The 20,400-nt window shown below is 38.2% G+C and overlaps 2 long non-coding RNA genes across 2 annotated transcripts; both read right to left on the reverse strand.

Annotated features, from left to right (window-relative positions):
- Nucleotides 1-1,039: 1,039 nt before the first annotated feature.
- On the reverse strand, nt 1,040-18,446 carry LOC112035273 (uncharacterized). The gene is made up of 4 exons (XR_002885475.2): nt 18,237-18,446; nt 14,190-14,282; nt 12,966-13,063; nt 1,040-1,217 (listed from the first exon to the last, which is right to left on the reverse strand). It is a non-coding gene; the product is annotated as an uncharacterized LOC112035273 (long non-coding RNA).
- On the reverse strand, nt 5,775-6,870 carry LOC136067134 (uncharacterized). The gene is made up of 2 exons (XR_010628654.1): nt 6,647-6,870; nt 5,775-6,549 (listed from the first exon to the last, which is right to left on the reverse strand). It is a non-coding gene; the product is annotated as an uncharacterized LOC136067134 (long non-coding RNA).
- Nucleotides 18,447-20,400: the final 1,954 nt, after the last annotated feature.

Genomic DNA, 20,400 nt, shown 5'->3' on the forward strand with positions numbered 1-20,400 from the left:
CCAAAACGTGTCGGGACAGGCCAAGAAAAGGAGAAAAGGAAACTCTCAAACTGAACCATTTCTACCCGACCCGAACTAGAAAATTTAAAAAAAAAAATAACAAAAAAATTCCAAAATTAAAAAACTGCATTTTAGCACTATTTTAAGCCAAAACGGGTCTGGATAGTTCGAGAAAGAGAAAGAAAGAAATTCTCGATTTGGACCGTTTCTACCCGACCCAAACTATAAATTACGAAAAAAAATAACAAAAAATTAATAAACCTCATTCTGACATTATTTCAAGCCAAAACGGGTCAGGACAGGTTGAGAGAGAGAAATTCTCACTCTGGATTGTTTCTAAATGACCCAAACTAGAAAATTCCAAAAAATAGCAAAAAATAGTAAAAACTAATAAACGTCATTCCCGCATTATTTCAAGCCAAAACAGGTCGGACAGGCAGAGAAAGAGAAATTCTCGATCTGGATCGTTTCTACCTGACCAAAACTAGAAATTTCTAAAAAAATAGCAAAAAAATTAAAAAAAAAAAAACTAATATACCTCATTCCGGCATTATTTCAAGCCAAAATGGTTCGGGATAGGCAGAGAAATATAAATTCTCGAGCAGGATTGTTTCTACCCGACACAAACTAGAAAATTTCGAAAAAAATTAAAAAAGCAAAAAAATTAAAAACCTAATAAACCTCATTCCGGCGTTATTTCAAGCGAAAATGGGTCGAGATAGTTCCGAAAGAGAGAAAAAAAAATTCTCGATCTGGACCATTTCTACCCGGTCCAAACTAGAAATTTTGAAAAAAATAGCAAATTTTTTTTTTAAAAAAAACTAATATACCTCATTCTGGCTTTATTTCAAGCCAATACGGTTCAGACAGGCAGAGAAAGAAATTCTCGATCAGAATTGTTTCTCTACCCGACCAAAATTAGAAAATTTCGGGAAAAAAAAAAAACCAAAAAAAAACCAAAAATACAAAAACCTAATAAACCATCATTCCGGCGTTATTCAAGCCAAAAATGGGCCTTTTTTTTTTTTTTTTTTTTTTTTTTTTTTTTTTTTTTTTTTTTTTTTTCCTGTTTCAGCCCTCTTTAGTGTTCAGCTGCCTCTCTTTTCAGTTCAGTCGTGGTGCCCTTTTCAGCCCAAAACATTCCTCTGTTCAGCCCAATATTCTCTCTAGCTGCTTCACGTCTCTTTTATTTGGTTAAATCTTTATTTCCTTCAAATCTGCAATAAAATTTAAATAACAATAATGAAGTCTAAAATCAACAAAAATAAATAAAATTAGACTAAAGTTTAAAGTTGAGAAGTGATAAATTATGCCAAATTATGCAAGTCATCACTCATCAAGAGAGCTTTGGTGGATACAGGTGCTTCCGTGAATCTCATCCTACTAAGCACCTTACAAGCGGTAGGAATTTCAAAAAGAAAGATTCAAGGATGCCCACTAGAAGTAACTGGATTTAGGAGAAGAGGCGAATATACCGCAGGCCACATTAAGCTGTGGTTGAAAGTAGGACCAATAGCCTCTTTGGCCCGCTTCCACGTGGTGAAAACAGAGGTCTCATACAGCGTGTTATTGGGAAGACCGTGGTTGTATAAGCACCAACTGGTCCCATCTACTTATCATCAGTGTGTGAAGGGAAGGTTGAATGGCAGAATGATACGAATAGCGGCAAATCCATCGCCCTTCAAACAAGCGGAGGCTCATCTGGTAGAAACTATGTTCTATGATAAGTGGGCACCAGCTGGGGAGAGCTCAGTATCAAAACCACAGGGCACCTTTGTGCTTAGGTGGGAAGATATCCAAGATGACCCAAAGCTCGATCTAAGGCAGTTATTGATGCAGAAGAAGAAAAGGAAAGAGGTGCCCCCTTTAGAATCAGATGATGCACCACAATGTGTCAGAATCCGGGCCCCTGATGGCAAAATCGTCTACAAATTATGAAGGTGCGCTGGGCCCACATGCTATATGCAAGCGGGCCCTAGGCAAGAATGGCAGCATAAAAGTTTGGTATGCTGCATGGCTCAAAAAAGTTTGGAAGAGGAAAGTAATACGGTGAGAAATGAGGAAGTTACAGCAAAAAAAGTTGTACAAGTCAGAGGAGAAGAAAGACTGGAAGAGGTTGACCTAGGATCTAATCCACAGGAACTAAAACCCATCTTAATTAGTTCAAAACTATTAGAGGAAGAAAAGTTGGAATTGATATTGTTGTTGAAATTTAAGGATGTTTTTGCATGGGATTATAGCGAAATGCCCGGGTTGGATCCTGGGCTGGTGGTGCATACATTGAATGTGGATCTTGATGCCAAGCCAGTGGCTCAGCCTGCCAGAGTATTTCATACTAAAATAGATGAGCAAATAGTAAAGGATGTGCATAAGTTGCTCGCTGCAGGTTTCATTAAGCCCATCCAGCATCCATGTTGGTTGTCCAACATTGTGCCAGTAAAGAAGAAGAATATGAAGATAAGGTGTTGTGTAGATTTCAAAAATCTCAACAGAGCTTGCCTAAAAGACGAATTCCCGCTGCCAAACATAGACTTGTTGATAGACTTTGTAGCAGGAAATGCCATGTCTTCCTTCATGGATAGGTTCAGCGGATACAATCAAATTCGAACGGCGCCAAAAGATGCGGAGAAAACTACCTTCAGAACACCTATAGGCAATTTCTATTATACTATGATGCCTTTTGGGTTAAAAAATGCAGGCACGACCTACCAATGTACAATGACAGCCATATTCCATGACGTGATGCACTGAGAGTTGGAAGACTACATAGATGACATAATTGTGAAGTAAAAAAGGCTAGAAGATCATGCCCAAATATTGAGGAAAGTGTTTGAGGCTTTCAAGTTGAGAATGAATCCCCTAAAGTGTGCCTTTGGAGTATTTTCTAGGAAATTTCTAGGTTTCCTAGTTCATAGCAGAGGAATAAATGTAGATCCAGCCAAGGCCACAACCATAGCAATCATGAAGCCGCCTGCCACAATGAAAGAATTGAAGAGTTTCTTGGGGAAAGTCTCATACATTCGGAGACTTATCCCTGGTTTAGCCTCAATCATTTTAGCCTTTGCCAAATTACTCAAGAAGGGGCAAAACTTTGAGTAGGGAGAAACACAGCAGACAACCTTCAGAAGGTTACAGCAGATTATGATGAACCTTCCTACAATGCAAGCTCTGATCTGCAAAAGGTGTTGCTACTTTACTTGTGCACCAGCTTGTATGCCATAGGCTTGTTGATCACCCAAGAAGATGGAAGCGGTGTTGAGCAACCAGTCTACTACATTAGCCTTGCTTTGAAAGACGTGAAGGCTCACTATCCAAGAGCAGAAAAAGCATGCTTGGTGATAGTATATGCTTCACAGAGGCTACGTCATTACTTCCTAGCCTACGAGGTATGGCTGATGACGAAGTCCCATGCAATCAAAGCTTTGTTACGGCAGCCAATCCTCTCCAGAAGGATATCCCAATGGTTACTACAGTTGTCATAGTATGATTTGAAGACGGGAACACCCAAAGCGGTAAAAAGCTAGGTCATAGCAGACTTGTTGGCGCAATTCACTAGAGAAGAGGAATTCCCGCTAGACAAGGAGGTTCCAACGGAGGTGGCCATGGTAGAAGTAGTTAGGGAGCAGTGGATAATGAAATTTGATGGGTCCTCAACTGCCCACTTAGGAGGTGTGGGAATAATTCTATATCATAAGAATGACGAGGTTGTGGTACTCTGTTTCAAATTAGAATTCCCATGCTTAACCAATACCGCAGAATATGAGGCTTATCTCATTGGGCTAGCTACGGCCCTCGAAATGGGAGTCAAGCATTTAAAAGCAATTGGTGATTTTAACCTAATGGTCTGCCAGACCAAAGGGAGCTTCTCTTTGAAGGAACCCAACTTAGCCTCGTATAGGACAATGACCCAGAAGATGGAGGAAAAGTTTTTAACATTTGAGATAGAGTACGCTTTGAGGAACAAAAGTCGGTACACAGACGCGTTAGCCACGATAGGATCACAAATAGCATTTGAAGGGAGTAGCACCAAGATAGAAGTCAGCAAACAAAAGGAGTCCAATATTGAAATGCTGGTCAAGAGATTCCAAGAAGAAAGAAGTGAAGAGGATTGGAGAATTCCCATAAAAGAAGATATGGTAGAATTGAAGGCGTTGAAAGACTACACCTTGGTAAAAGGAGAATTGTACTACAGAATGCCAGGAGGAATCCTATTAAGATGTGAGGGGCAAAAGGAGGCCTAAAGAAAGTTAAGGGAAGTACATGACAAAACCTGCGGGTTCTGCGGAGAAGTCAGCCTTTACCGCAGACTTCAAATGATAGGTTTCTATTGGCCATGCATGGGCAAGGACGCGGACCAAGTCCAGACCCAATGCGAGGCTTGTCAGCTTACAGCAGACAGAGAGGAAAGTTATGTTGTCTTCATCAGCGAGGATTGGAGGAACCTGTCCGTGCAATACCTAGTAGAAGGCATCCTGCCGCAGAAGTATAATGAAAGATACAAGCTTAAGAGGTTGGCAACGCGTTACTTTTTGCATGACGGGGTCCTTTTTAAAAAAGGGTATGATGGAGACCCATTACGATGTTTAGGTCCTGAAGAAGCAAAGGAAATGATAAAGAGGTACACGCATAAGAATGTGGGGAGCACCAAGGGAAGAAAAAGTTGTACAGATGCCTGCTATAGATGGGTTATTGTTGGCCCACCATGAAGAAGGACATAGTAGAATTTGTGAAGAAATGCCACAGTTGCCAAGTACAAGCCAACATGATTCACACTCACCCACAGAATTTACACAGCGTGGTCACCCCATGGCCCTTCCACACTTGAGGGCTTGATTTAATGGGACCAGTTAATCCGCCATCACGTGGGTACATATGGATCTTAGTGGCTACGAAGTATTTTAGAAGGTTTGGGCTGAAGTAATACCACTTCATAAAGCCATGGGAGGAGCAGTGGCAAATTTTGTCAAGGAAAACATAATTGTTAGATTCGAAGTACCCCACAGGATCATTAGTGACAATGGCACGCCCTTTGTCAACAGTAATGTGAGAAAAATAGTAGAGTTTTACTGGATCAAACACCATCGGTCATCAAGGGAATGGGCAGGTAGAGGCGACAAACAAGACACTCATAAAAATCATCAGCAAAATGAGCTAGGAGTATATTGGGGGATGGGCGACACACCTGTTAAACGCCCTTTGGGATTACCGAAACTCACCAAAGTCAGCCACAGGATTTTCACCCTTCTCTTTAGTCTATGGAACAGAGGTGATAAGCCCAGCGAAAGAAAGAAAAGGGGAAAGAAGTTTTTGCTATAGAAATGTGTGAAGACCTAAAGGGGCTGGATGAGAAAAGGGAAGAGGCTCAAGAACGCAGCCGCAAATACAGACAAAGAATGACTGAAGCTTACGGCAGGATGACTAGAGAAAGAGTGTTCTCAGCAACTTGTGCTAAAGGCAGCGGACCATGTCCGACGAGGTATGACAAGACCATCTAAGTTCTCACCAAAATGGGAGGGACCCCTTGTGATAAGAGAGGCACATGTAAGTGGGTATTATCATTTAGCCCAGATGGATGGCAAAGATCTAATGGACCCCATCAATGGCAAGTGGTTAAAATGATACTATGCTTAAAAAAAAAAAAAGGTCACGTAGTTATCCCTTTTGTTTAGTTAGTTCCATGTTTTTTTTCCTTTCCTTCAAGTGACTATGTCACAAGGCAATATTGTAGCATGATTTTATTCAAAATGTAATGAAAAACTATGAAGTAGAATGCATATTATATCATAGTCATAGTGATAGCAAAAGCAATAGCAAGTGTAGTATCGTAGCTTACAAACCCAAACTATAGCAGTCATATCATACTTGCCAAATGAGTACTGTAGAAAATATAAAGTGTACTAGATAAGGAAATAAGGGAAAGGAAACAAAAGGGAAACTACATAATCTCAACAAAGTCTGGAAATGAGAGTCTGTTCTCCAAAACAATTGGATCCAGCAACATTAGAAAGAAGACGCTCACGACGTCCCTCCAAGTCTACCACCTCCTTCTTCAAAGCCTCAATGCGTGTATCAATGGCATCTACAGTAAGTTGAACCTTCTTTATGAAGAAGGCTCAGGCAATCTCACGCAAGTGGTCCAACATGAACTCTACAGCAAAGCCCGCTTGATCAACTCCTAGACTGCAACCCTCCACTGCAAGATCCTCTTGACGGAAACAGTGTCAACAGAGTTATGCTCGATATCGTTCATCACACATCCCAACAGCTTCAAAAATGCTTCCTCGCAAAATGGCCGAAAAGAAACCCCTGCATGAAGTTTCTGCAGTTGCTATAGACTACCTCTAAATGGGAAAAGCACTCCTCAGGAACCTCGGAAGTCGTGGAAATCAACATAAGGAGACCCAGCACCCTAGAGGTCTGCAAGATCAAGATCATTAACCTCAGGCTGGTCAAAGCGAGTGAAAACAACTGCAGCCTCACTCACGGGGTTTGGAATCGTGGCAGAACTGCTGCCCACCTCAAACTGAGAAGGTGCAGTAAGAATGGGACCTGAAAGAAGATATGGAATGTGACATAAGAATCCATGAAACGAAGAGGACGAATTTATAATGAAGATAAGGAAGAAGATGGAAGAAAGAAGACATACTAGGACTTGTAGGAATGGGGGTTTGTGGGTGTGGCAGAAACAGGTGCTATAGGTGTGGCAGAAACATATGCTGTAAGTGTGGCATATACAAGTGATGTAGGTGTGGCAAAAACAAGAGCTACAGATGCAGCAGGAATGGGGGCAGTAGGCATCGAGATGTCTGCTACAGTCTTAGGCTCCTCAGGAATATTTGTGATTAGAGGAATGAACATGCAGAATAAATAAATAGTGCATTAGAAAGTTATGCAGATATATATATGAAGAAAAAGAGAAGAGGTGGCAATGATAAAGGATAGGAGAGAAAGCCTAAAAAGTGTAAGGGATATGTACCCATAGCCTTGGTCTCGTGCTCATTACTGTCCTCCTCGTTGGAATCAGAGACCCTCTTCTTTATGGTAGGCTTATCATTAGAATCATCAAGAATCTCCTCAGATCCCTCATCAGAAGACAGATTCGCATCTAGCCCCACGAGTGGCAGAACTAGGAATGGATGAGGGAGTAACCACCAAAGAAGAGCCATCCTTCATGGCCTGAGATAAAGCCGCAAAAGGGTCACTAGTCGAGATAACAAGAGGTATAGCAGGGGAGACAATCTCAGTCTGGAAAGCAGTAGAAGGAGTAACTCCCTTCTGGGGAGTAGGAGTCTCGACAGGAATGAAAGAAGGTTCATTGACCCCCTCTGTCTAGGCACCCTTCTAAGCTCGGTGGAAGGGATAGGGGTCTCAGCAGGAACCCCTTGTGCAGCAGTAGTAGTAGCAGAAGCCATGGTCTCAGCCACCACATCGGCCCCTCGAGAGAAACCCTCTATGGGTGTGCCCATGGCAATAGAAACCTCCTCAGTCATAGGGTGATAGATGGAGATGGGTTCGGGTTCAACCAGAAGAATGCAAAATAAAAGAGAAAGGAACACATGATAAGTGGAGATGTGTACATATATATACAAAATGAAAAAGAGAGAGAGAAACGAAGCACATGATGACACATGGCAACGAAAACACATGCAAAAGGTGAAAGAGAAAGACATACCTCCACCTCGAGCCTCCTTGTGCTTAGACTAAAAAAAAAAAAAAAGGGACAAAAGGAAGGAAATAAGTAAACATGTATATGGGGTTAGCCGTGGAAAAGCCCTATAAATAAGAAAAAATAAAGAGTAAGTAAAATTAGAGATAACATACTCTCCTCTCAGAAGTGGCAGACGAAGGAGGGAGATGTCTTCCTCTTGATGCCTCGGGTCCTGCTAGAAGGAGGAGCATTAGCAGATGGCCGCGGAGTAGCAGGCCTAGACTTGCATGCAATAGGGCACCTGCTGGAACGAGTATGAGTAAAAGGAAGAGGAAAACTCTCTAAGACTATACTACCTATAAAAGGAAGGTTGCCTTTAAAAGGTACAATGTCTGAACAAGTCTCGGAGGAGTCATCACCCTTCTTGGCAGACCTAGGCTTGGCAGATCGAGACGCGGAGCCCTTCTTCACTGGAATGGAGGAGGTTCGTCACCTTCACTATTTTCTTCCAACCTGTAGGGAAATCACTAGCATGCCAGAACCACCTTTCTCCTCCGCTTCCCACTCAAATATAGCAAACTGACTCTGCTTCCTAGCATATGCCATCACAGACTTAGTGGGAAGAAGAAATCTAGATTGGCAGAAATGACTACATTAAGGCCATCATGAGGAATGAGAGAAAACCTATGGCTGCTCCAAAACTCAAAGGCACTGTGTCGCAAGAATGGTCAAACAAAAGTGGGAGACTCCATAATAGCAAAAAAATTATTAGGAATATCTTGATCCAACCCAAACTGTCTCCTCACTCTAACAGCAAAATAATGTACAAACTGAATCCCCTCATCAGCCAAATAAGGTAACCACCCAGCATTGGTGGTTGCCAAGTAAGTAATACCCCTTTCATCAAAACTAGTCAACAAGGTGGTGGTCCCAGCAGTATTAATAAAAGGACACATGACAGAATCAGCACATGTATTACCTGCACCCAAATTCCTATATGTTCTCCAACAAAACCCAACTCCCTTGTTAAAGAACTTCATAGCAGGATGTCCAAATGGCTTCAATCTAACCCAACAGAAAGCCAATGGAAAATCAGATGCAAATCGCCCAGAGAAATCAGTAATAACCTTCGAACACAAATGATACCTCTCCTTGGCAAAATAGAACGGCCTACACTTTGCCAAATGCCTAGCACAACACTCCCATAATAAATGCTGCAAAATAGTACTATGGGCAGAAGTCGTAACTATATGGCAGGAACCTGCCTGCTTCTCATCACTTTACAAAATGTCTAACTGCACATACAGATGACCTAGAAACACGGGGCCAACAGTAGACTCACCCCAGCAGATATCTTGATAGTTAATCAGAAATACAAAGGCTGCATAACATAATGAGAATAAGAGCCAAAGATGAACTTATAGAGCCGGAATGTGACGAAGGCCGTACGACAAGCAACAATAGAAGCCTTGGAAAAAGCCCCAACCCAATGTGACAACTTTGCATTGCCACTCATCCCCTTCCTCAACTCGGCCTTTATGGCCTCCTCCTTTGCAGAGAGCTCCAAAGCAGCAGGGTCAACATCACCAAGAATGGGCAAAAGCAATTGGTTTGCCACGTCTTCCAAGGTCATGGTGATCTCACTACAAGAAAGAAAGAAGGTGTGAGTAGCAGTGCACCACCGGCGGACCAAATGGTGGAGATTGAACAAGTCCTTATAGTTGGACAAGTAACGCGATGAAACAATGGCCTTTAACACATCCACCTGCTGTAACGCCGCCATGAAACTCTTGTTAGACAACTCAGTATCTATCAATTCTTTCCAACCCAAGCAGTACCCGACCCAAATATGAAGAGAATGGGAACATGGAGTGAAGTACCTTGACTGATAATAAGATCAAGAATCGAAGAAGCCAAAGGAGCCCAAAATATCTTCGTGTTGCGACGGTAAAGGGAAAGCCATACACGACCCGGCGGCGGAGGCAAGTACTCACCGGGCATTTTTGGGAAATGGTAGTGGGTATCGTACCAAGGATCGATGAGAGAAGCGCACTCGCTATCCAGGTCAAAGCATCCTTCCTCCTCATCGGAACGCTCTGATTCAGAGTGAGGAGCTTCTTTGCCTATGTCTTTTGTGGTAGGATCATCGGAGGCGATCTCTTTTCCCTTACGGTGGGAAGAACCTTAGCCTTTCACCAGTGTCATGGTGGAATGATTTATCAAAGTAAGGGGTGGAAGTGTTTGAGGGAGAAGACACAGCGAAGAAAGGGAAAGGGAAAGAGTGTTTTGTGTCAGTAACGTGAAAGGAATCTCTTTAAGTACTAATGTCATTAACGCTAACACGAAGGGATGTAATGGGTCACCCATCGGATAAGGCATGGAATTAATGAAGCAGAGGTTGTGTTTCAAAATAACTGCTAAACTGGAAAATTCGAAGAGATAACACTGTTCATGGCAAGAAAATATAAATAAATAAAGCGGGGCCCACTGTTCGAAAAACCCGCGAAGAAAAAGAAAAGAAGAAGAGAAGACAGAGAAGAAGAAGAGTCTTTTTTTTTGTTTGCATATGAACTGCAAGAACATTTCATATGCTCAGGGGGCTAAATGTTGATGCCCACTTTGGCAAAGAGGCCCAATAGCAGGAAGAAGCCCAACAATATGGGAGGAAAAGAGTTGGTAAATTAAGAAGAAAACCGTTAAGCCCGAATGACAGAAATAAAGGATCATAGGCCTAGAAAATAGCAAATAAGTCTCAAAGAAAGCAAGCGGGTCTAAAGGAGCCTAGAGAAAAGAAGTAGTAAACCCATGAGTATTATATGAAATAGAAAGCAAGCAAGCAAGAATGGGCCAAAGAGGCCCGAAGTAATGAATTAAGTGAGTAAGGGGTTGATGGAAAGCCCATGAACCCCAAAAGTAAAGGATATGGTAATTTGGGCCGGGGAAGCCCAAGAGACTTAGCAAAGGTCCATGGGAGTAAAGAATTGGAATGGGCCGTGGATGCCCAAAAGGATGAGATGGGCAAAGGAAGCCTGGAAGTAATGGAATGGGTCAAGAAAGCACAAAATAGAATGAATACTAGCCCAATGGTAATACTAGGCCGCTGGAATTAAGCAAAGGGAAAACATACAGCAGGCCCAAAAGAGGCCTAGCAAGCACGGGTCAAACAATAGCACAGTAAGAAGTTCTAGCAAACTCGTGAAAGAGGCAAAGAATGGGTTAGAAAAGGAAAAGCTCACAATCAAACAAGGCCCAGCCCAGGAAGGAAGTACGACATAAAGAACGAAGGCTTAAAGACCCATTCACACCATAAGAAGTCAAGAACGAGCAGCAGAATGTACAGACAAGCCCTCAGGTCATGGCAAGCACGTAAGTAGCAGACAAACCATGGACATACATGGAAGTGAAGCACACATAAATCTCAGGCACTACCAACTTGTACCCAGCCAATACAAAAGTGATGGGTCATGGGCTACAGGTAAGAGAGGGTGTGATCTGGCAGTGGGGAGAAGGGAGAGCCTATTTTAGGGTTCCTGCTCAAACTCTTTTGTGGGAAATGTCCTGTTGAGATGACATACCACCCAAAAGAGAGAAAGGTGAGTTGGAATTACTAGGTGCATGCCATGAGGGATAGTGAGAGAGAATGCACATCCTTATCCGGATGGAAATGCCACGGTGGGCAAGCAATCAAAATAAGGCTCTTTGTCTGGTTATATGATATGGCACAGCCAGCACAGGTAAGCGGTGGTGGTTGGGCAGCTGACAGACCAGTGAGTGGTCTGGAAGGACACCCACACCCAAACAAAAGTGGTTAAGGGGTAAAATAGTAAAAACTCTTCACGACAAGCAGTATAAAAGGGCCCTCTGCCGTGAACAAGGAAAAAGGAACAACAACAAAGCAACAGGAGAGAAAAGAAAGGGTGAACATAACAACCCTACAAGGGAATAGGAAAAAGAAATAAAATAGAGTAGAAAACTCAGATAGAAAAAAGAAAGAAAAACAAAGAATAAGCAAGAGTGTGATAGCAGACATGTACCAATAGGCAAATCCCTTCTCTCCCTCTAAAAGCCTGCCCTCTAGTAAGAATTAAGGAATTTGAGCATAAGCCATTTAGGCCCAATCTCTCAAAGTGTGTAATTTCCATGGTAGGATCTCCTTGTGAGGTTACCCACATTGAAGAAGCCGTTCCCTTCTTAGACTTAACTCCGTAAGACAACCAGGTGTGGCAGACTGACCATTCTTTCTTTCATTTTATGGATTAAGCATTGGTGTTATTTCTCTTTTTTATCATTATCATCTTGTTTATACTACATTTATACCGTTGTACTGCTCTTTCTTTTATTTCATTTAATATTCCCTGCTTTTCTAGCTGACAGTAAGCATATTTGATTTTATTGTTGTTATATTATATCTATCTGCCATAACCCTTTTGTAACAATTTCCTCTGTCGTGGGCATGTCACTAAAGTTTTAGCAAAGTGGCCTCAGTTTGCGCACAAGCCGGTTTGGGATGTGTTGTAGCCAAGCCGGTCCTGGCTCTCCTACCCAGAACCTTTGGGCCATAATGTGGCAAGAGGCAGCCCAGCCCGCAATTGCAAAAAGGCCCACCACAAATAATAATGATAAAAATAATTTCACAACAAAAAAGCAACTATAAACTTTATGATAATGAGAAAATTTGTATAAAGGAATTTAAATATATGGAAAGGCTATTATAAAAATAGACCTAAAGTTGAAGAGACACAAAATGAAGGATTTTCAAAACCTAACCCAAACATCGTTCTAGAACCTTATCTATTCTTTTTAAACCTAGACATCAGAAGAAGACAAAAAAAGAGAAAAAAAGAAGAAGCAAGAAGTAAATAAGAGATTGAACAAAAACATACAAGTTCATTGTGAATCAACCTTACTACACAAATCCATTCCCCACTCCAATGTATTTTTCAAATAATTAACGTTGCTTTTCAAAACACTATTGGATCTATTGTCTCAAGAATTACAAGCAAACACTATTCAATGCTTTGATAGCATTTCACTTGTCAGTCTTGACCTAAGCATCCTCCTTCTAGAACCTCATCTCTTCTTTTATCTTTTATCTTTTTCAAACTTTTATGAACCTACATGTTATCAATTTTAGGTTAGATTCAGCAAGTGATTTCAAGTAAAAAGAACATTTGCACAAAATCACAACTTAACTCACCCATAGTTAAGCTACAATTTTTTTTAGATTTAACTGCATGTTAGGAGGATTTTCTTCTTAGTAATACCATGCTGTACAATTTTGTAAGAAAAATTCACACAAATATACACAAAAACTTACCAACCAAGCTGCAAAAATCAGTAGTACCCAATCAAACACGTTTGGTTAAAGTATTTCTTCAAACACTTTGAAGGGATTAGGGAATTGAGGAATGTTATCTACAAAAAGTAGAGTTCATAAGTATTAAAAAACCAAAGAAAATAATAATCAACCATTAAACCAAAAAAATAAAAAAACTAAGTTCATAAGAAATGGCATTGGTTTAATGTTTTGGGTTCTAGAGTCATCAACATTAAACAGAAAATACAAAAGCATATTTCATCAAAATTGTGGTAGAACATACTTTTGGGTATGAGGTTTTATGATAAACATTGTCAAACAATGATTTGAAATCTACCAACTCATTATCTGCATCTTCTACAATAAAAGAAAAGGAAGTCCACATGAAGCATGCTTAAAACAATTGTAAATATGAAGCTCAAACCCCACATACAATATTCTACCCAAAACCTGACATTTATCAAAATTCATCATCTACCACTATAAATTGATGCAAAAAGGTCACTTCTAAAAATAAATGGTTTTTAAACATCATAACATAATGAAAATGATAAATATAAGAGTCTATAGAATAACACATAGAAATGTAATGAAGACAACAATGTGAACAGTGAATCAAATTTTTAGTAAATTTGCATATGGTTTATCATATTTGTGGTTTTCTTACTAAGTCTTAGTGATACCCATTGAGAAGCTTCAAACGGGGCCTAAAAAATTAAAAATTAAAAATTAAAAAAAAAATCCTTTTACAAACCTTTTCTTTTAAGGATATATAGATAATAGATCATATAGTATCAATTGATTTGTGGTAAATTATGATGAAATAAGTTTCAAGGCCCCAATATTTATAATTCACTTAAGTGTGCGTTTGGCTCAAAATTAAAAAGCCAGCTTATTTTACTATTCAGCTTATTTTTACTACTATTCATGAGCCCCACTACATTTTTTGATACTATTCATGGGTCCCACTGTACTATTTCAGCTAACTTTTACATTTATTTACAGTACTTTCAGTAAAAAGTTTTTAATTTCAGCAAAATAGGTAGATACCAAACAAACCCTAAGTCAGAAAGTAAATTCCCAAACTCATAATCTATTTATTCAAAAGACAACCACACAGAAATAGATGTAAACACCAACAGTTCTATATAAACAAAATTAAAACTTAAAGAAATAAAAATTGAAATAAGAAGAAGAAGAAGAAATATTAGAAGAGTTTCTTACCCCAAAATTCTTAGCCGCAAGTTCATGTTGTCTTTGTCACTATGCCTCTTGCTTTTGCACATTCTTTACAAAACTCACTCTAACTTGAAACACCTAAGCAATCCCAACCAAAATGAAAATATCACCCATTGAAAAGCCATAAAAGATTCAAACTTTACACATATACATAGAGAGAGATCACCGAATCGTTTTAACTACATACCATCAATGAAGCTACAAATAATTACACATAAAAGACCCTATAGGCTGGTAATTATTTGTAGCTTCATTGATGGTATGTACTTAAAATGATTTCAAGATGCTTCATTGATGGCATGTACTTAAATGATTTCAAGCAATTGCTTCAAATATTTTTTATGTTCTTTCTCATAGAAATAGCTATTAATACATTATTGCATTGTCTCTATTTAATTGAACATAACTGTATTTAAAAAAAAAAAAATCCATAGAGAGTGGCTTGGCTGAGCCTAATAGCACAGCTTGGAATAATTGTGTATTACTTTCAACCCAAAATTTGGTGTTTTTGAAATTGATTGTATGTCTTACTTAAGATGTATCCAAAGAGTTTATGAAATTTGGTTTTAATTGTTTATAGAGCTAGTTGAAACTGAAATAAAAAGGCATTTCGTTTAATTCCTTTCAAATAGACACCCTTTCAAACTACTATTATTTGCATGTACTTAAGATGTATCTAAAGGAAATCAGATTCATCTAACATAAATATATGTTGCTGCAAATGATATCCTTAACAGTTTCCAAGAAGCTTGCATAATCAAAATTGGGGGCCATCAGGATTAGATAAGCAGAGATACTTAGACTATTTGTCAGCTGTTTTGTTTTGAAGTTTTGAATATTGAGTTTATGAGTTGCTTCTTATGAGAGATAGTGGCATAGTGCCTCATATGTTTACGTGGCATATTATTTCCTAGCAGCAAATGTATGGTCTTGCTAATGCTATCATGAGATTGTTTACACATTTATATATTCATTTTATCAATAAATTTTTATCGTTATCCTAAAAATGAGAATGAATGAGAGAATTTTAAATATTAAGTAAACAACTTCTTCATATGGTCTGAGTTCTAAAAGAATGCTAGGCCCAGGAGTTGCACAATGCACTGCACAGTTTTTTTCTTTTTTCTTTTTTCTTTTTTCAAATAATGTAGTAGCCAGGTATTCATACTGATATTTTCAATGGTTAGTTCTTTACTCTTTTTCTTTTTTTTTTTTTTTTTTTTTTTTGAAAAAGTTATGTAACTTTTTTCGTTTGTGGATTCTTTTTTTTTTTTTTTTTTGTGGATTCGTGCTAATTCGGTGTTGACTCGTGCCGAACAGCGCCGATTCGGACCAAAATGGGCCGAAACAGGGCCTGAACCAGATGATATCATATGTTTCAGCTGGAAAAATCATACCGGGCCGGTATTAAACCACCCTCTTCATTGTCTCTTTCTTCTACATTTCATCTTCTTCTTCGTCTTTGTGTTCTACAAAGCTTCTGAGCCTGGGGGTGTTTGGTAAGGGATATTAAACAACGTTTTTCAATGTTTAAACAATATTACACGTATTTTCACACACTTTTTTACCTACACGTATTTCAAAAAAATATAAACAACGTTAATAGAACAATATTACTAAACACCCATGTTTTCTTTTTATGCCTGTTAATCTTCTTTGTTTTCTCTCTTTCTAATTTCTTAGTTTGTGTGCTGGGCGTGACCTGGTCAGTACTTAATACTGAGTGAAGTGAAGGGTTGAAAGAGTAGTGCCTAGTGGATTTTATTGTTTCCCCACACACCAACCACGTGGCTAATAACTTTCGTTTTTCATTTTTTGTTTTTTTAAAGATTTTAATGGGTTTCTGTTTTTTACCTGTCTTTTATTTATTTTTGTTTTAAATGGTAGTAGGTAGTATATTATTATTATTATTATTATGATTATGAGGGCTAATATATTTAGTTAAGGATTAACATATTTTATTTCTTAAAAAAGATTAATATATTAAATTATGATATGGATTTATAAAGACTTTATTGTCTATACTATTGCTCTTGAATTGGTATATCTTTACTGTTATATGAAAAAAAATATGTTTAGGTATATATAGAAAATATAAATAAAAATATTTTTAATAATTTATTAATAAATGTATCTTGCCCCACCCGTACCCTACTTTTTCAAAAATTACCGAGTCGCCGCACTGCCCCTGCACGTGCACCCAAACCTGAATCTGAATCCACACCCATGCTTCTTAGCATAAGACTCATTGAGACAAAAGATTTGTGAAGATAGGCCAACCCTATCATAGCATCACCTGATGTGTTCAACAAAATGTCTGAGTGAAGTCAGAATAAATAAAATAGCTTGGTAAATTTTTTATGTTTATTTTATGAAAATCCTCTATTTTCGTTTGGATTATTATTATTATTTTTTTTCATGCCAATATCAAAGAACTGAGTCTCTATGGTGAGCATCACCCTTTTGCCACGAGAGTATAATCAGATGCATGTGTGTGTCTGCATGCGTGTGCACCTGTGTGTGGCAGGGGCATATATGTTGCAAAACATGGGTCAGTCTCAGTCCCTAGCAAAAATCATTTCTATTGTGTAAGATACTTGGTTTTGGTTGACACTGTTTAGATACCATAAATATGTAAATGATGGTTCTACTAAATGACCATCTCAGGCTCAAATCCTAATAGAGCACAAAATTCATGCACGTTTGATCTTTTAACGATAACTGGCTAGCCCTCGTAAACCATGATAGTCCTTATTGATTGACAGTAGCAGTTCTGCATCTCTTCTCTTGAGCATCTTACACATGTTTTGTGGAGGCATATTGTGAACTTCAAGCTTAGTGAGTCTCTCTCACTGTTAGATGTAGATTTAATTACACAACAAATACTTAAAACGCCTAATAAACAATACTAAATTCAAAATTTTCCCTAAAAAAAATCAACTTTTTTTTCTTTTATATAAACTGAGATGTTGCCTCTTGATTGTTTCTTAAATCATTCTTTTCTGTTTTATTTTTCTTTGTTGGATGAATAAAATTCATTACACAACATATACCTAATGATAAAAAAAAAAAAAAAACATGGCACGAATGTGTAGTCGCCGGTGTCAACCACTGCACGTCGCATCGGTGCATGTCGGGTGTGGGTGCGGCAGCCTTAGAGTCACACCCGTGCTTCATAGGTCTTATGTAAAGGTAACGACCTAAGGAAAAACACTAGCCACATCTATGCTATACCTCAAAAGGATTAGTCACAATTATAGTTGTTAATAAAACTCAGATCTACCCAATAAATACTTGATGTGGGACTCATCATACACCTACACACATCCACAATCAATCAAATTGAGGTATCACAATCTCCCCCACTTAAATTCCTAATGTCCTCGTTGGGGTCCACTTTGTGGGGTAATATCTCTGAGCCCACACGGGATTACCAGGCCGGTTTTGATACCATATCTAACGACTCAAGGATAAGCACTAGCCACATCTGCGTTATACTTCAAAAGAACTAGTCACAATTGAGGCTCCTTGTAGTTGTTAATAAAGCCCAAATCTACCCAGTAAATACCCAATGTGGGACTTATCACACACATCACACAATTAATCAAATTAGGGTATCACAGCAACTGATGATATAAACTATACAATATTTTTAAATCAAAAATCACAACACAGATAGGAACATAAAAATCCAATGTGTCCAATAATTTGAATTATTTAAACCCTCCACATCTAAACCCATCAATATATGAATTCAATTATAATTCACCCATGATCCAATTCTACGCATCACGTATGAAAATAATAATAATAGCAAAGTAATGTAATGTAAATTCAGAACCAATGACCAAAAACTAAAGAAACCATAGCCCCTAAAGTAAACACAATTAATTTTTTTTTTTTTTTTGGAAAACTCTTTTTAAGGCCAGCAAACTAAAGCCAACCGACTTCAGCCATAGCAACCCAAAGCACCAAAAGTAAATAATAACAGAGTAGGTAGATTTTCAATTGAAAGCGAATCAGAATTCTTACCTAAGGTTCGGATTTTGCTCTTCAGAGAAGGCTAGCTTCAGTTGCAGATTCTTTGTATCTAATGGTAGCTTTAGGATTCAAATTTCACTCTACTCAGGAGACTGGCTTCAACTGCAGATTGTTTGTGTTTGTTGGTGGAGAAAGCATGGGAAATTAAAAAGAGAGAACGACTGAATCAGTAAGATTGGAGAGGAGAGACAAAGCCAAAGAGAAGAGAATGAGTCTAATATTAGGTAGGGACCACATGTATTAAAGTTGAAAGAATTAAATCAAATTAAAAAATTATAAATAAAAAATGCTGATGTGGAAAATTGTGGAGAGGTCAACCAAAAATTAGAGGTTTCGGTATCTATACTATTATTTAAGGGGCTTCCCCAGTTTGGACTAGATTTTTTCTAAGATATGTCTAACTTGGACTAAAACATTGCCTACAAAATAAGAACGCTCCCACTAACCCATTTTTTTTTTTTATACTCACTAACCCACTTCTTCCAAGCAACTATACGTTTGTTATTTACAAAACAGGACCACTATCCTAATGGTTTTCAAATTAGTTTATTTATTTGTAAAAAATAAAATAAAATAAAAACAAACACATGTTTCTTTGTAAAAATACATATGCCGCACTGATAAAAAAAAAAGAAAAAGAAAAAAGAAAACATATTTGCCTTATTGCAAAAAAAAAAACACATCTGCCCTTATTCCCCTTATTAAAGACTCTATTGCCGTTTCCTCTAGCCTCTTCAGATTAACTCCAAATGAAATTTCCATTTGAAATCTCCGACCTTTTTGTTTTTCCTTCCAACCTTCGCCTCCCACTTCAGTTTTATAGTTTCTGTTCAGTTTTTATGGTTTTATTACATCCACATTTTTATGGAGTCAAAAAGGCCATTGAATTGCATGATGATCTTTCAAAAATTGTATATATGTTATAAAATGAAAATTGTCCGAGAAGGTTCTAAAGTTTTAATAAGGAAATTTTCATATCATGTGCTCAATTTTTTTAAAAATGTTTGCATAATATTTTGTCTTAATTTTAGGTTTTACATGTTTCCTTCCAAGTTATGGCGAAAAGTTCAAGATGAATAATTAGAAGTCACTTTTCCAACTGTCAATAAAAGTTTTAATAAGGAAATTTTCATATCATGTGTTCAATTTTTCTAATTGTTTGCAGAATATTTTGTCTTAATTTTGCAGGTTTTATATGTTTCCTTCCAAGTTATGGTGAAAATTTCAGAATGAACAATAGTAACTTTTCTAACCAAACAACGTACACTAAAAGGCTCTCGCATCTCAAAATGGCCACTGAAGGCGCATAATTCTCTTGCTTGATGATTTTATGTTAACAACAAGGTGATAAATTAAACTATGATATGTTTTGATCGTAAAAATTGGATCTTGGTGTGTGCCCGAATTATTGGGGTTAGCTTTTTGTTTGGCTGCCGAGAAAGTTAAGGCAAAACATAAACTGTTTCCATCATGAAATATAATACCTTTTTTTTTTCTCCTGGCAATTACTACATGCAGTAGAATATGGTGAAATGCACTTTTTCTTATAAAATTTGTAGCAAGTGGTGTTTGCTTGGCCTTCTAAGTATTTGTATGATGTTTTCTATCAATTTTGGTTACATAACTTTCTATTGATGAATTAATAGAGAAATTGAAAAATGAATTGAAGCTTAAGCAAGGGTTTGACCCAAAAGTAATTTTTTGTTCACTTTTCTGTTTTCCTATATTTAATAAAATTGAGGATTAGTAGCCTCATAATCGTTATACAATTGGAGGATAGCTCATATTCTTTAAATTTGTTTTCCTACAATCTATTTGATTGTTAAATTGGTATCGATGGTGCTTTATGAAAAATTGAAAATCTAGATACAGGGAATGTATTCATTTTAAAGTGGAAATTGAATTCTGTGGGGCCCGTGGGCCTGATAGCCTCGGCCCATCGGATGGTAGGCCCAAGGACATCGCCGAGGAGGACTGACCAACCAAGGCTAAGTCAGGCAAAACCTCTGTTGTGACCCACGCCGAGGACCTGTCTGTCCTCGGCATTCTAAGGATAACTTTCGGGAGGGGACAAGCTCAGAGCAAGCTGTCACATTCGCACTTAATGCATTCACCTAATCCCTCTGGCCGCATTAATGGGGATATAACCCCTTGG

The sequence above is a fragment of the Quercus suber genome, unplaced genomic scaffold (assembly GCF_002906115.3).
Source record: "Quercus suber isolate HL8 unplaced genomic scaffold, Cork oak 2.0 scaffold_59, whole genome shotgun sequence".
Classification (NCBI taxonomy): Eukaryota; Viridiplantae; Streptophyta; class Magnoliopsida; order Fagales; family Fagaceae; genus Quercus; species Quercus suber.